General features: G+C 41.3%; 1 long non-coding RNA gene across 1 annotated transcript; it reads left to right on the forward strand.

The window, feature by feature from the left end:
- Positions 1 to 829: 829 nt before the first annotated feature.
- Positions 830 to 2401, forward strand: LOC308471467. The gene is made up of 3 exons (XR_013982977.1): positions 830 to 974; positions 1658 to 1740; positions 2208 to 2401. It is a non-coding gene; the product is annotated as an uncharacterized lncRNA (long non-coding RNA).
- Positions 2402 to 5195: the final 2794 nt, after the last annotated feature.

Genomic DNA, 5195 nt, shown 5'->3' on the forward strand with positions numbered 1-5195 from the left:
GCGACTGCGACCGCCTCAGCATCGTCCCCGGCCCCGCCAGACCGGGTGACTGGGCATGCGCAGTGGGAGCCGCAAGCTCTTCCTCATGCATTTGCCAGGAAGGGCGGGCGAGAAGGAGGGAAGCGTCGCCTCAGGTGGCGGCAGGCGGGACGAGGGGCGGGGAAACTCCGACCTGCCTTCACACTTCGCGCTGAGGGCAGGCGCAGGCAGTGCAGGGATATCCCAGCCCGAAGCCAGGGGAAGCAGCCGCCCGAGAGGGGTCGCGCCTCAAATTTTAGGAAAAGGAAAACGCTTCCCTTATATTGAGAGCGGGCGGGAGGATCTGCCTACCACGTGTACGGAACCTTAAGAACACGTGTATGTGCTTAGCAGAGCCGCCCAGCCATTGGGCAGGGTGAGGCTGCTGCCTTAGGCGGTACTCCGTGAATTTTGGCCGAAATTGTGTAAGGTCTTGCAATGCCTGCAAGCAGAACACTGGAGGAAGAGATCCCAGTGGAACGAATGGGCTCTACCAGGTTCTTTTTTAAATTAAAAACAAACAAGCCCAGATCCACCTTCCTTGTGCTTTGCTTCCTTTGCTTTGCAGCCTCATTAGTCCTTTGGATAGCCACGTGTGAACAAGCTCTTTTAAAAAGTTTCCCCCCATAAGGCAGTCCTGTTGATGTTTCCTCTGAAGACCCACTGATTATTCCCAGGTACAAGTATACATAGCCTATGTTACATAGGGATGCAGATTTAGGCTGAAATCCAATAATTTGCTTAGAGGTTAAGTCCCATTGGTATAGGTTTGCACTGTTGATCTCAGAAATAATTGGTTGTAGAAAACAACACGAGGCCAATTTCCATCTTCCTCATCGCTGGCCTTGTCAAAACAGAGAAGGAAAGGCAGGAGGGAATCAACTATGATAGCTGGAGACGGTCTCTTGACTTGCCATGTACGCAGAATGGTAGAATATTTTGTGAGGGCTATTTAGGTAAGTATGCCTTCCTTCTGATGTTAAGTAGTCCCATTTGAGGGGGGGGGGCACCACATCTTTTCCACTGTAAAGTTCAGTGAAGTCATAGGGTGACTGTACATTGCTTTTGAGAAAAGAAGTTAGCCCTTTCTATGGCAGTAAGAATTGTGCCCTGGTATATATCCCATGTTTGTGGAGTGGGTTCATTTTCCCTGCTTTAATCATTCTTGTGCTGGAGAATAAACTGTATAAAATACCACCCAAATATGCTACCTTAGGCTGTATCTTTTCCCCTCATAATAAAATCACTACTTGTACTGTTATAGCCTAAGGCAACCCATAGTTTGTGGCAACCTAATACTATTCCACGTCATCCAGCTTCATTTAGTATTCCTGAACACTCAAAAGAGTATGCCATGCTACTCCTCACCAGCCCCAGATGCTGGTGTGTACACATGATATTTTATTATGGAATCAGTGGAAACAGTACTTGTTTTTTTTCTATGCAGTCCACACAAGTGCATATTTTTTGCTCCTGAAAAGCACTTTATGAGAAACTGGTTTCATTCAGAAAATAAAAGCTCATTGAGATTGATTCTGCATTCTTCTGCAGTATGTCCATTTGAAAACAGGTGTAGGCAGTGCTATTTTTCTAGAAAAAGTGCCAGAACTCACCATGAATGCCTATTTCTTTTTCTTAGAATGGCAATGGCACCCACCCGAGAGGTGTTGGAACTCATCTGAGAGATTCTGGAACCCACCTGAGGTGCCAGACTGAGTTCTGGTGAGTTCCCTCTGAGAATAAGTTCTGGGTGTAGGTGTTGTTCCTAGCAATGGAGGGGTGTAACTGTATCTGCCCAGTTACATATGTTTGTACATATACCAAGGTTGCAATCACTACTTCCTTCTTCATTCACCTGGGGCATGGGCATGGAGAAAAAGGCATGGATAACCTAATGAAGGTGTTTCAAATAACCACACCTATCTTTGTGGATGGTGGCATCTAAAATAAATCTAAAGCATGTTGAGAGCAAGCATGAATGATTCTGGATTAAGGAAAGGTACATTTTTGTGATAAAACTGCATACAGATGATACATTTAATTTACATAACTTCCCTCCCAAAAAATCCTGGAAACTGTAATTTACGTCTCACAGAGCTACAATTCCCAACACCCTTAACAAACTACAATGCAGGATTCTTTGGTGAAAGGTATATGGTTTCATGTTGTTTAAATTCCCTGTGTTATAGGTCCTGTTCCCAATATATGTCTACTTTATCCAGCAGATCTTCAAGCTTGGTTAAAAAGCCAGCTACTGGTGAGTCAAGAAAATAAGTTTGTTAATGAGGAATTAAAATACTAATAGTGGTATGCAGTAAATTGTGCTGTTAGTTTGCATTTTGCTGATAAAATGATCAATGTCCTAACCTATGATACAATGCTACTAGGGCTGCCAATCTTTTTCTTTTAGGTAACAACATGATGTAGTTCATTGGAAAACTAAATAGATTGCTTTAATGTCAGTGATTTTAGAACTATGGACTGCATTAATCACTACTTGTGGATCAAAACAAAGGTTTGCAGCTTTCGCCTACCATTAACAGCTTCTGCTGTTGTTCATAATAAATGTGCTGCAGTTTCCTCTGAAAGTAAACACAGCTAAGGTACAGCAATATGTGCTAATATAGTGCTAATACAGAATGCAATCATCAGATTTTGATTTACTCCTTAGCAATTATCTGCAGGATTACAAACATTGTCAAAAATGTCCTTGGGCTGTACCCAGCCAAGTAGTTCCATTTAGCACAAGGACCTAAGGCTGCAAAAGGGGACTTGCCCTTCCCTTTTCTCTTCCTACCTCACCCAATCTGTTCTTGGGGTTACCCCAACCCTCTGGTGCAGATCTGGGGAGGGCAGGAGCGGGGATGGAGGAGAGGAGAGGAATGAAAAGTTCTGTTGCATAAATACAACACTCTGTGCTAACAAAACTACTTTGTTGGATACTGCCCCTTATTTCCCAAGCATGAATTCAGTTTCATGTTAGCATCTGCCTAAGTAGCTGATATTGTTATTTGTAGGTGAGCAGTGGGGATTTTGTTATTACTTGTTCTTTGAAAGCAGTTCACCACCATAACATATAATGATGTTTTTTAAAATTCCCCTCTGTTTCAAACTCATTTGGGTGGTCCACTGTGAAACAGTGACATATAAGAGACAGTGTGGTATTGTGGTTAGAGGGTTGGACTGGAACATGGGAAACCAGGGTTCAAATTTCCACTCAGATAAGGCATATTAAAACAATAGTTGTCTTGATCCAGATGCACAAGCAGAAAGAGGTAAATGCACACAAATCTCTCCTATTTTACTTCGATTAGTATGACTCATCATGTAAGCACAGAGGTAAGGGGGAGGCAGCAGATATCAGAGTGAGTTCAATTTCCTCTCTCCTGAGCTTCTGACTGGGGATTGGAATTAGCAAGGCTAGCATTTTCTTAGCTAAGAGATGGACAATTCCTGCCTTACTCTTGTTGTTCTCAGCAATGGTATTGCAGAATCTTGAGTTCTGATAGCATACTATTCCAAATACTCACTTTTAAGATTATTCAGTCCCAATGATTTTCCATATTTCAAACCATATTTACTTACAACAGTGACTGGAGCTGGCTCTGGTTACTCAGTGATGGGAATATGTTCAGCACATGCTAAGATGGCCTTCTCATAACCTGTGTATTCTTTGTTTCATAAAGAAATAGGTTGTGAAGCTGAGCCTTGGCACAAATTAAATTCTGCAGCTGGTCAAATGACACTGAAGCATGCCAATGTAAAATTGTAGTTTTAGCACAGAGATCACCCACAATTCGTTAGTTCTGAAAAATGCTATAAATAAAAGAATTTATCTGTAATTTTGGGATCTGCTGTGAATCAAAGTTCTTTGGTTTAAAAATTTTCACTGTTGCTATGGTGTTTAGATAATACCACATGGCATATATTAATAACAGATTTCTTGAAAATAACATTTGCAGTTAATTTTCTATGCCTTCTCTCAATTGTTCTATTTCAGTGAGTGACGTAATAAGATCCCCCACACCCCTGCTCTAAAAGCGTACAGAGTGTATCTCTACAATATACATTCAGCGAGCAGCTGCTTTAGAATGTGTTAGAACTGACAACTTTGCCATAGTTTCATTCAAAGTGGTGTTGCCAGCTGGGAGGTATCAAAAACAAAGTTTTTGATAAGTAAGCATCGCTGTGGATTTGTGTATCTGTTTTCGTGGTTTATGTTTTTTTCTGTGTTTGTGTACCTCTGATTTGCACGTGCAAGAAAGCTATGTAAGCAGCTATATAGCTTTGTAAGAAACTAGCTTGAGCACAAAGCTATGATTTGTATGTACCATAAAGGTAAAGGGACCCCTGACCATTAGGTCCAGTCGTGACTGACTCTGGGGTTGCGGCGCTCATCTCGCTTTATCGGCCAAAGGAGCCGTACCATACTCAGGGCTTTTTTTCAGCCAAAACTCGCTAAAACTCAGTTCCGGCACCTCTCAAGTAAGCACCATTGCTATGTTTAGAGAATGAGGGAGGTGATCATGGCAAGATCCAGGACCTCTTTTTCCAGAACAATAGCACCACTGACCATACTATATATGCAAAGCTAAAAGTGCTATTGTGTTTAAGCAAGTGAAAAACGGAGTGTGAGCCTTTTGACAAATGGATAGCTACTAGGAGAAGCATATTTTTTTTTAAAAAAAAAATCTTTCTGGCCAGGTTTGTTTGATGCCTTCCCTGTGTATTTTTTTTGCCCAATATAATAATACGCTTTTCTTAGCCATGGGGTATAGGTATTTTGAATCAATGAAGAAATACTCATAAATCTTAGGAGGCTCAAACAGATGTTTTAGAGACGTTATTATAGTTAGGTTTATTCAACTGACACATTATATGAACCTTGAAACACCCCTTATTACTACCGGTATTTTTATGTAGATTTATTCATCATAATGAAATATCAGTAGTAACTCTTAAGTGTACATATGCCTACTGCAAACATTCATCCCAAGAAAAGTATTCCCTTACCAAATTTTACCTCTTAAAAAGTGTGACTGTTCCATGTCCTTGTCTCTTTTCTTACTAATTAAGGCAGAAGCCTTATTCTCAGTTAACTTGATATGGACAGGGCTAAAAATCCCAGAGGAGTTTAAGGGACAAACAAGATGAGATGCCACTAGCAGTTATGGTAA

Source organism: Podarcis pityusensis (genome assembly GCF_964106645.2).
Source record: "Podarcis pityusensis genome assembly, chromosome: 2".
In the NCBI taxonomy this organism is placed as follows: Eukaryota; Metazoa; Chordata; class Lepidosauria; order Squamata; family Lacertidae; genus Podarcis; species Podarcis pityusensis.